Genomic DNA, 12,399 nt, shown 5'->3' on the forward strand with positions numbered 1-12,399 from the left:
AACCATTTGGCGAAGAACGTGACGATGTTTACCTAAGCATTGTTTCTGGTGTTTGGACAAAGGGATCGTGCCTTTCAAGACGTTCAAACAACATTCGCACACGGTATCGATGACCTCTTTGGAGGCTGTTTGAATGAGTTTTTTTTCGTAGGGGTGGAGAAGCTTTGGACAGGACAGATAACATGTCCTCATGTTTGACTAAACGAGGAGGCAGTCCTTTCTTTTCTTTCCTTGGGGTTTAGAAGAGGGATGCTTTCTGGAGGGTGACATCTTTGAGACTTCAGCACCAAAAACACTGATACCCCTACTTAGTCACAGACCTTTTTTATACTGGAACGCGTCGCCACTGATTGTCTTGACGTCGTATCAACTTGAGGACAGGCATGACACGTCGTGGAGGGGTACGCAACGGACTAAATCGAGCCAGTTCTTGCTTGGACAAATCCAGTAAACTTTGTAACATGCCCGATCTTTCTTGGACTTTGACTTTGGGAGCAGGTACTTTTTGAGCCGCAGCCACTGTTGCGAAACTGGAGGGTCCTGCCACTGGGGAAGTTCTTGGGGTCATCAACGGAGAAGTTCTTGGTGTGATCAACGTCTCCAAGTACTGTTCGGTTCTTGGTGACATCAACGGAGAAGTGATGGAACCTGAGGCTACAGGAGACGCAGTCACTGCCGTGGCAGGTCGTGGTTTGCGAGTGTAAGGTTGCGTCCTGGCCGAAGTGCCTCTCTTGCGACTAGTTTTCTTTTGTGGGCTTTTCTTTTTCTGGGGACTTTTTCTCTGTTTCTTTTTCTGAGGACTTCTTTTCTTTTTCCGGGGTGGTGTCTGGTAAGAGGAGGGTCCCGCCACTGGAGAAGTTCTTGCAGACACGGGTCTTTTTGGGGACCTGGTCTTTTTCTTTTTCTTCTTGGAGCTTCGTTTGACTGCTTTTTTTGTCTTGGGGAAAATTTTGGGAGCATTAGGATCCCATCTTAAGAGAGAGCGAATGATGACCCCTCCTAGAGTACCGCTCCCTCCAGGTTTCAAAATGATTTGTTTTTTGGTTTGAGTGTCAATGCGGGGATCGGCCAGTTGGGTTAAAGCGACTTTGTTTCGATCGAAAAAGCGTTTGGTTTGATGAGGAATCTGAATGATCCTTTGGAGTAATTGACGTGCCGTCACCGTGAACCATCGTAAGACTTCTTTGAGACTAGCTTCTAAGACACGAGCTCGTATTTGTGGATTTTTTTCTCGACTGATGCCGTACAAGGCACGAATCAATTTGACGGGAAGATGCGACTGAAGGGACGTCATGTTCACACTGTGTGTGTGAGACAGACGAAAAGGGTCTGAGGGTTTTATAGATTTTTTGTGGAATGAAGTTAAGTCGAGGACGGAGACGTGTACAGGACAGGCCCTCCATCTTGGCACCAGTGGTGAAACAAGTGGGTACGAAATCGCAAATCCTCGGGGGTCGTAGGTTTCAAATCGACGAGTAAATAGGCGTGTGGAGTGTGAGTGGCATCGTCGTACGCCTGAGTCAGCCAAGGCGTTCCTAACTGTTTGGCTAAGACTTGCACTTGCGATTTATCTCGAGGGCTTTTAAACAAGACCACGTAATGCGCATTGAGACTGCTGGTGCGATGGGCTTTACTTTGTTGAAACAAATTTTGAGTGATGTAAACGACACTGGCATTACGGTGATGCCCTTTGCGCGTGAACCACAGTTTAATTTCTTCTTCGTCTTCTCTTAACATGTCGTCAAAAATGACCAAATGGGTTTGACGGGAGTCAGAGAAGATGCCATCGTCTTCTTTAGGAATGCCTTCCACAAACACGATGGAATCGCCTTGACTTTCTCGCAAGAGGCTGTACGCCGATTGCTACTCTTTGTAACACCACACGATGCGTTGAGGTGGTCGATCGATCAAATGATGTTTATGCTCGATCAAACGTTTGACAAATTCGGTTTTGCCTGAACCGCTAGGTCCAGCAATGAGCATGTTAAAGGGATGACGAAGATACAAAGCCTCCCAACTGGTACGATCTAAGTGTTCGTCGATGACTTTGACAGTAGAGGAAGAGGGAGCAGAGACAGTAGAAGTAGCCATAGTGTTAGGAATGTCACTTGTGACACGAAAAAAACAAGACGAGAGTTTACATACTTTTTTCAGGGTACGTTTATTGAATGTTTCAAATATGAACAACACGAAAGACAAAAATACATAAAAGCAAAATAGTGATGTACAGGAATAAAAAACACATCAAAACGATCAAAGTGGAATATAAACAAGTCTCTGTGCAACATGTTCTGGGTAAGCAAGATGTCCTAGGGACAGTGTGTAATATTCTTACAGTCTCTACATGAGGTACGGTCACACAAGTGTCCTCCCGGAATGACCTTTCAGGAATGTCCACGACAGTCCTGTCCTGGGTGACGGGTTCTTCTGGTACTGTCACTAACACAGGTTGAAAAGTTGCAAGGCTCACAAGCGCATTCCACTTCAGAAACCCCACACTTGAATTGTGCCTTTCTAAACTTGTTTTGTGTTTTTCTGAAAGTATTCATCTTGTTCACTTGGTCCTGGTAGTCACAATGAACTATCGATCTTGCCTAGGGTTCCGTTTTATATACAGACCAATACCGACGTGTCCATACGGTAAGGTGAAATGATTGGGAAGTCGCACTCGCTTCTGGTACACGATTTGATAGACTTTTTGCAAGGGTCGACTGACGATGTGGTGAGTGGGTAAACGTACAATCTTGTTGGGTTGATAGGTGGTCACTTTAAAGTGTTCGTCCTCTCCAGACTGCAAGGCTTCTTTCAATACCCCAAAGTTCACCACTCGACTGGTACGATAATTCAGAGTCAATCCTTTCACTTTGCACTGCGTGTGCACTTCTCCTTGTTTGTCCCGATATTCGTAACCGTAATTTTTAGGACCACCACTGGCCAAACTTAGAATCTTGTAGTCGGGATGCTCGTCTGTCCAGGCTCCTAAACGGTCTCCTTCGATGTCAGGGTGCTGTTCACTCGGGTGATGGATGTAAATGCAACTGTCCGTGTCAAAGTACAGGACGCGTTCCCCTAACAGTTCTAAAGCTTCGTACAGTTTTAAGCGAGCATGAGCTGTCACGTAAGCCGCAATGATGACATTTCCAAAAGGGTCGTCTTGTACAAAGTCCAGATCTTCTTCGTAATTGACCAAGATCAAATCCTCTCGAACGACGTCCACGTGTTTCATTTATTTGGTTTTGTCGTGAATCATCTGAAAGTAGCGGGAAGGTTCAGTCAAATACTCCGTCTTGGGTAAATACGGACGTTGTGCCATTTTGCCCCACAAACAATTTAACATCACCTTGGCAAACGATCGCCTGCCTTCGTTTTTCTCGATGTGGTCTAAAGAGATGCCTTCTTGTGCATAGTATTTCTCTTTGAATGTCTTTTGGTCCTCGGGAGTGTGACACCAGGACGGATAGCCACTGGCTTCTTGTTTCAGTTTCAAAAAAGCATCCACGTAGTCTGCGAAAATCCCTTTCTGCGTGGGGTCACCCTTGTGGTATTGTTTTGTCTTGGGAAAGTGACAAATTTCGTACACTTCTAACAGTTGGTATCCCATGTCCAGAGCTTTGAACAATTCTACGCTGACCCAGGTTCCCGTCAAGGCCCGTTCTTCCTGGTGTGCTAACAAGGATGGTCTTGGTTGCAGGTTTCGGCACAAGTTCGGCACAAAGGAAACATCAGTTTGCCTTGACAATGGTGAGGTAAGACGGGATGGTACAAGTCCGTGGGAGGCAAAACTTTGCACTTGATCAAGCCTTCGTATTGTCGAATGTTTTTCAGGTCGATGTGTTCCGTGAACAATTGTGGGTGCTCTGCAGGAAAGCGACAATATTTGCACACGTAGGGATACAGCGAACACACGTCCAAGTATTACATTTCTTCTCCTTTCTCTTCGTCGGCTTGGTACATCAAACAGGTGGCATTGGTCCTTCCTCCGTACAAACTATCTCTCGGGTTCAGGGGGTCCACCAGTTTGTAACTTTCCACGAGACATTTAAACTCGGGATCGGTTTTCAAACGGTGATCGTACTCGTGTTCCCACATTTCCACCACTTGGTATCCTTCCTGTTCTAACTTTAGGCGTCGCTGACAAGTGGCCTGGTACAAGTCTTCCATGGTTCGTTGTAGAAACTGATTTTTAGTGCCACGGTCAGGGTAACAGACGGGACATCCGTGAAATAAGCAGCCGTTAAACTCGTACACAATCTTGGGGTTTTTTAAGTCCCAGCCATCTACCGAATGCGTTCCAATGGTCTTTTCGCCCCCTCCGTTGCGGTCATGCTGAATCCATTTGTCTTCCTTGTCGCACAAGTAACGTAACCAACGTAGGGCTTTGACCGAGTACTGACGTTTGACATAGTTGGTCGTTTGAGGACTGATGACCGCCTTGGTGTTTTCAGGCATGAATCTTTGTCTGTACAGTAAGGAACACGCTTTGGCAATGGTGCAAGCTTCTTTCAAAGGATCGACCCCTCCGTGTTCCATGAACAGTTCTCGAAATTTTCCACAGCAACGCCGTAAAATGTCCACGTCGGAACGACAATACTTTAGCATTTCTTCCTGAAAGTCGAATGGGTCCGAGGCGTGAGCCTGGTACCAAGCGTAGAAAGCTTCTCGTTGTTCGGTACCCATGTTGTCGGGGTCGTAATCTTTAGCCTCAGGCAAATGGGGTAGAACGGCGTGTTGATTGGCTTCCGTATTGAAAAAGTGTGGAAAATACCCTTTAGCCATTTCTGTCATTCCAAACGTTTTGGGCATTCGACTCAAAGGCATGGCCAAGTAACTCATGGAATCTTTAAACTGTACTTGTCCCACTTGCATGGAAATGATTTTGGCTCCGTTCAAAGTCACTTTAGGTCGTTCGGTGCTTTGTTCCGTTTAATACCTCAAAAGAAACTGTCCATCGTATCCGGAGAAATTGTGAGCCATCACCGTGGCATGACGATGACAATCTCCGTAACGTTCGATGTCCTCTTGGCTCCACGTCTTGTCGATGGGGTCTAAGACCCATTGGGCAAAATCGGCTAACGTGTTCGGTCTCCGAAAGATTTTTTCACGCCCTCCAGGAATCTTGCTGCAGTGAGGGCAATGACTGAAAATAGGTTCTTGAATGCACTTGTCGCACGCTCGATGAGCCACACAGAAGTTAGGAATGTGAATGCCGGTCTCTTGCATGCAATCGAAATCGAAAAAGATGAAATTGCCTTTTTCATTTTTGTGACCATCCTCTTTCTCTGGTTGGTATTTTTGCACGTAGCATTGATGTTCCAAGTCCACGATGTGGTGACAAATGTGACATATTTTCTTTCCGCGACATACGTGTGCATTGGCATTGTTGGTACGTATGCCTTGTCCACACGTAGGGCACAATCTCAGCAGTTGACAAGCACATTTCTGCTGTGAACCTTGCGTCTTCAAATGTTGTTGGTAACAGGTAGGGCTGACAAACGTGCGCAGAGAAGTTGAACAAGGCACTGGTCCTTCGCTCAGACAGGGTGGAGAGGCCAAACATCCTGAGCATTTCCATCCGCAATGTTTGTGTTGCTCTCGATTATTATAACCACGGTCACATTTCTCACAGTAATATCTGTATCCCAGGAATCCAGTGATATTGGTAATGATATCGAAATGGTCATCGTGATGATAAAGGTAAATGTATTTTCCATCCTTAAAATCTTGGCCTCGAAACAACAGCGGTCCGCGCACTTCTTGAGGGTGCACTTTCAAGGTGTAGCGTGGAGCTAGGACATCTTGCAATGTTTGCATTTCAGGAATGCCACAGGGTGTGTCTTTGGACAGGCCCGCTTGTTGTAACAGGAGTTCTGCTTCGTTTCGTTGTTTGGTTCGGTCCGATTGTCGAATAGTTTTCCAGGCTCTTTTCCATTCTACCGTGTCGTTCTTGTTGGCATAGGTTCGCCCCACCACGATAGCCCGGGCTAAACACATCTGGTCATGAGGGTTGTAAATTTGGACGAGGCTACGCTTAATACTGCGAAGATCGTTCACCAATAACATCTTTTTGCGTCCAGTCCCTTGAGGAAGAGAGACGTGAGCCATTTTCAGTGTGGCTTTTCCATCGGTGATGTCAAACTGGTCATTGGATTGTTGCACCTGTTGTATCTTGTCCATGACTTTGGAAGGGGTCAGTTCTGTGGGTCTGCTAAACTCGATCCAAACAGGTGACTTCAAACCATCGTGTTGTATGGATAGTGTCAAGCGATCGTCTTCTTTGGGTTGACATTGTCGCTTGAGTGCGGTGAGTAAAGAATCCCACATCTCGGTGATGAACCCTTCTGCTTTCTCTAAGGGTACTTCGGCCTTGAAATCTTTAAACTTCACCGTGTAGGTGTAAGCCGTGGTTCTAAATTTTCTAGAGGAGCGCTTTTCTGTCTCTCGAATGGAATAGTATTTGTCAGGGTTAACTAAGGGCGGTGAACTTGGTTGAGAGGGCTTGGATTCTGGTTCACTCATGTCCTCTTCAAAATCACTGGCATGAATTTGTGCCAAGACTTCAGCTCTGGTACGAGGCGATAGATCACGTTTCTGCCTCTTACTTTCTTCTTCTTCTTTCTTCTCAAATGAATTAGATCGTTTCATCTTGAAAGCAAAAAGTCAAATGACTCAAGTTTAAACACCATGAGCTACTTTATAGTCCTGGCAGACCAGCGTATATAAAAGTGTACGTGTCTTGTCCTTTCACTATTCATTTCACTCTCTACCTGATCACAACGATGGAAGAGACTAGCCAGATGGAACGTTTCATCAGAGCTTTGCGAGGGGTCATTAGAAAATTCTCTTCAGACCAGCCTTCGGACTACTCTCCTTCCTTTCGAGATAAAAGTGAAAATACTTGCTATATCTGTCAAAAGAAAGGGCATTGGTCTTCAGAGTGTCCAGACCGTCAAAAAAGAAAAACAGGGGTTAAAAGAGACAAAAGTCAAGATACCTGTTATTTTTGTAAAGAAAAAGAACATTGGTCTCCAGATTGCCCCAAAAAGAAACAAGAGGAGTCAGAAGAAGAGAGGGATTCTTCAGAGAAAGAAGAGGAAGAAGAAGAGGAAGAAAGCGGACAGGTGAAGAAAAAGAAACAGGAGAAGAAAAGAAGAAGGGAAGAAAGTGAGGAGGAAGAAGAGGAAAAGCCTGTGAAGAAATCTAAAGAACAGAGAGAGTAAATAATGACACAAAAGAAGTGAATGAACTTTTTTAAGAGTGTTTCTGTTGTGAATTGAATTGTAACTATGGATAACAAAATACATTAATGATAAAAGGTAAGTGACTTTGGGTTATGATTTTAAAATAAGAACCTACACTCACGCACTCATACACAGACACGTACTATAGGGGCAAAATGGGTTGTTATTTTGAGTTATTGGCAATTGAAATGGTATCTCTTTTCGAGAGAAGTGGGTGGCCCTGAAAAGGACCGTTATTTTCTTGGTGTAGGGGTGAGTTTAAGCAATCAACTTTAACTGTCTTAAGCCTTTGCCACGTCCGAGGCCTACTTTTGATGATGATGATTGGGTTGAAATCACTAAGGGTGGTAAGGTAGGCTTAGTCTCAGGGTTGGCGTGTTTAACTCGGGAAGGTCGTATTCTCTTCGGTCGTGATAAAGAAGTCTCATACATTTGTTTCAGACTTCTTAACTCCGCTAAAATGTCCAACAGTACCGTGACCGTTTGACTTTCAGCCTCTTGTTTCTTTGCTGCTTCTTCTTCTTCTTGCTGTTTTTTTCTTCTTACCTCTTCTTCTTGCTGCTGTTGCTGTAGCAGAAAAGCTTTTTCTGCTTCCTTTTGTCTCTGTATAAATTTCTCCAATTCTTCTTTCTGTCTCTGTCGAAAATTCTCCACATGCGGTAAAGATGGTAACGAAGGTTCTGGAACAAATTCTTGCGAGGTCAGAAAATCCACAAAATCCCAGTTTACGGGATCTGAAAGTAAGTCCGGGTTCCCTTGGGTAGTATCCCCCGTCGGTGCACCCCCATGGATCGTTTTCTGAGTTTCCGTCATGTTGAATCACTATCGCATAGATTGACAGCGCACAGGCGCTAGCGAATGTATATAGGCCACGTGACGTCACAGACTGCTCTCTTTCGATTGGATGCGGACTGACTGAATTTCGTCACGCGTGTTTGGATTGGTCAACGAACTCAACCCGTTTCAATCCTTCCTCTCCCTATAAATAAGCGCAGTTCAGTGCAATCACTCACTCACCTATTCTCGTAGCCGCAAGATGTGGACTGACGTTGAATCTTCCACCCTCGTGTCTTCAATGATGTTCAGGATGGACATGCTCATGTATGTCCGATCCAAGTGGACCGTTGTCCACAGGACCACCAGCAGTCTGTGGATACGAAGAGTCTACATAGAGAGACAAGGTTGCCTCAAGAGGACTCTGATGTATGGCCCTGCTGTAAGACGCAGCTTGAGGACAAGAAGATGCCACAGATGCCGTTTAGGTTAAGGGCATATTAACATAAATCCAAAGGCCCTTTCCAGGGCCACTCCTATTTCTCGAAAAGAAATTGACTTTCAATTGCCTAACCCCGAATTATTATTTTATGTGTGTGTGTGTGTGTGTGTGTGTGTGAGTGTGTCTTCGCGCGTACGTTGTGTGTGTGTGTGTGTGTGTGTGTGTGTGTTATGTCCCTCTCCCCCTGTTCCCTTTCCATAGACCCATCAGGTCTGGACCCTGTTACAATTCCCCATGTTCAATTTCCCTTGTCGCTAGAGTTGCCCATGCTTTTTTCCCCATGTTCAATCCCCTTGAGGCTAGAGTGGCCCAAGACTTTTCTCCATGTTAAATATCCCTTGAGGCTATAGTGGCCCAGGGTTTTTCTCCATGTTAAATTTCCATTGAGGCTATAGTGGCCCAGGGGGGTTCTGTAATGCTAATTCCCATTGAGGCTATAGTGGCCCCCTATACTACTCAGGTGTGATTCCATAAGGCCCGTTGTACAAAAAATTTGTTCTTTCGTTCAATTGCAAACTTATCAAGAAAATGTCTTTTTGTATATGTGTTCAAGTAAGTTTCTAACGTAAGTACGTTAGTCTTCGTGCATCTAAGCATATGACTAATGGAATGGTTTTCACGTTGCAATGGCTACAGCAAAATTAACTGACGATAGAGACATTTCTGCCGACAGATAAATATTAGGAACAAAAGGAACAGAAGGTAAAATAAATGCAGGACACGAGTATATGTAGTCTCCAAAATGAACCGAATATGTAAAGAAAAGGATAGGCAATACATTGATTATTATGACCAGCAAGTGTACTAAGCAAATTTGAAGTGAGTAGGAACATCTGGAACAAAACCTGTGCCAAAATAACACGAGCGACTGAGTAGTCAAATTATAAAGCACACAGACTGGTGGACGACACAATGTAGAAATGTTGGACGAGTTCAACATAACTTAGAACACAAATGGGACAAATAACTAGTTCTAAGAGAGGATTATAAGACATCAATCATAATTAAATTGAAACCTATTGTAACATGTCATAGTGGACTTGCTGAATAATAATAATAATAATAATAATGATAATAATAATAAAACAACAAACAGGATTTTTCATGTCACCAGTAGTCACATACCTGACGTTTTCTGTATACAAATGTAATACCGGACATAATACAAATGGCGGCGATAGTGCATGCCATCAGCATCATCGTTAACAAACTTATGATCTCGCTGCTCTTGTAGAGACATGGGGAACCATTGACACACGTGTCACATCCTGGCGCACACTTGATGCACATAAACAAGGTTTGGTCGAGATTTTTCTTAAACCGGAAGTATTCTTCAACCTCTGTTTCGTTAAATGCTTTGGTATCGACGTTTGCGTGAGGAAAGTAGTACCCGTCTTTGCAGTAACAATCATATGCACCCGTTCTGAATCCGAGTCCGCGTCTAGCAACACACTGAAATTATGATAATGACAAAGAAAATGTAAACTCTGCCAGGTAAATGGGAACTAATTTTCAGCATCAGCCAAGTTTGGCAGCAGACCATTCGATTTTATGTTCAAAGGTTCCAACAAACATTTAAGTCATTTTCAAAAAGTTCATTGATACATAAGGCTGTGTTTGACTTTGATATCGCCCCAAATCTATACCATGTTCTTCATCAACTTACCATTCTACACATTGTCTATTGAACAGTATAATGAATAGAAATATAGCAATTTGACTGTTCAGAATATTTATATTATGATTCAGAGGGTTTCAAGTTGTACGTTATACACTAATTAAACCAATATTACATGTTCGATCCAGATTGTTTGTTTCTATTGCAAATTGCCATAAAACACACATTGTAAGCAGAAGATATAATAAAAAACAAATGTTCTATTCAAGTATTTGCAAAAATATATTTTACTTCCAATGTTCAGATATTCGTTTCACACACAAAGGCACACACATAAATAATTTTGATACTGTTGTAGAAGTTATAAAATATGAAAGTATCACAGGTTTACCGAAGATCACGAAAAAAACGAAATGATTAAACTTGATGGCCAACCTTTGTTGTTGCCGCACATTTATGTGTTCCTCTGAATAAGTCCATTTGATTGCTATCTGTTTGATCACTGGTAGGATCAGTGTCACACTGATTAATGTCTATATTGGTCATTTCGATATCAATACCGGCCAGACCTCTCAAATAGGCAATTTTGTACTTAGAAAATATTATAGGAAGATAGACATAACGCCATGTGACAATAAATTATACAAGTGTAGAAAGTTATCGTATAAGAAATATAGAATGGAGCAGGATAAGAGAGGATACAAATGTAGGATGGCATAGTTTAAGAAAGGATGGAAATGTAGGATGAGTACATATTTTTGTATTCCTTTTAAGGTTTAATTTCATCGATGAGTTTTCATTGTTTTTACTAGGCTGACACAAAATTGAGAGAGTCAACAGATGTAAATTCAAACATTTTCGTTTGATACGAATCTTTCTGGATTTTAGAATTGTTTTAAACCACAAATTTAAAGACACATAACACAACAACCCTGTTATCGAAAAGAACCCTACCTTAATCCACAAATTATAGGACACTTCTTTAGCCGAGGAATTAAGTATAGACCTTTCGATATAATTGACAACTTAAAAACGAATCACAATGTACTTGAACTTCTTGCAAGATTCCTAGAAAACTTACACCAATGGAAGCAAATAATCCACAATGTTTCCACCCGATTCTTTCATAACAATTTAGAGTTTAATATATTTACTTTCTTCGCTAGATTAGGACGATTTTAATCATTGGTGTGAGTCAGAAACACAAAATACCTAGTTTGGTCGGCTGAGTTCGCTTTAAGGTATTTTGCCTTTGATTGATGAATATTTTAAGAAACAAAAGAACGTGTAAACCTCTTGCGTCTCTGATATCCGTTGGCTTAGGCTGTTGCATGTGCATCACCCTCTCACACCAATGAACAGCGAGGAACCAGATCTGCCGTTGCATAAAGTGCAGACAAATTAGAATATGTACGTGTAATAATTCATATACAGGGCGAGCTGCTTGGACCCTGATCTTCCGGCGCATTGCGTGACAGCAGGTATGGGTTTCCAGCTTCTCGAGTGTTTGTTGGTAATATACGAGCTTACAACATTTAGTAACCACTTTATTGCCCTTCGTATCTATTAAGGCCCTGCATCTAAAATCCCAAGAATACTGTGGTTACAAACGAATCGTCCTTTTTTGACTGCAGATTATATAATATTTTATTCAGATTTGTATACGTGATAAAATTGTGGATACATCTGTCAGAAAGCCAATAAGGTACAAACTAATTGGCATACAAATAAACTGCAAAGTGAACCCGGACTTAATGAAGCATATTAAGATGTGAAATTGTGCCCTTACCTAAACTGGGGAGTTTCATTTCGGCGATCAATGAAGAAAATCGGCGATGTGTAAGTGACCATCCAGATGTCGCCACCGCCGCAGTCAAAATATGGATATGTCCAGTGACCATCCTTCAATAAAGCCACAGTAACTGTAGTCTCCAGAAGCATCGAGTTATTTACCCTGTAATCGAAATAAACATTTTAATCTTCTTTTCTCAGCAAATGATAAAGAAAACGTAGTATTGAATACCGAGAGTGGCCGGTCAGTTAGTCTGGTAGTTTGTAAATTTATAATTCTATTACTTTTTTGCTCACCTTTTTAGTTCTATCGCTTATAATACTGACATTTTTTCGTGAAGGTTTTAAATTAGTTATTAGCGATTTAAATTGTCCCTCGAAATCCCTTTTTTATACTACTCGATGTGCAAAGTGACAGATAAATGTCAGTCCCACACATCTACAGAATGTATAGAAAAAGTCAATGAACTGCAAGC

At 42.5% G+C, this 12,399-nt stretch overlaps 1 pseudogene; it reads right to left on the reverse strand.

Annotated features, from left to right (window-relative positions):
• Nucleotides 1–12,399, reverse strand: part of LOC149805337 (putative G protein-coupled receptor CG31760) — a 71,557-nt pseudogene that overhangs the window by 25,472 nt on the left and 33,686 nt on the right.

Source organism: Sinohyriopsis cumingii, chromosome 2 (assembly GCF_028554795.1).
Source record: "Sinohyriopsis cumingii isolate HCF-2022 chromosome 2, ASM2855479v2, whole genome shotgun sequence".
NCBI lineage: Eukaryota > Metazoa > Mollusca > Bivalvia > Unionida > Unionidae > Sinohyriopsis > Sinohyriopsis cumingii.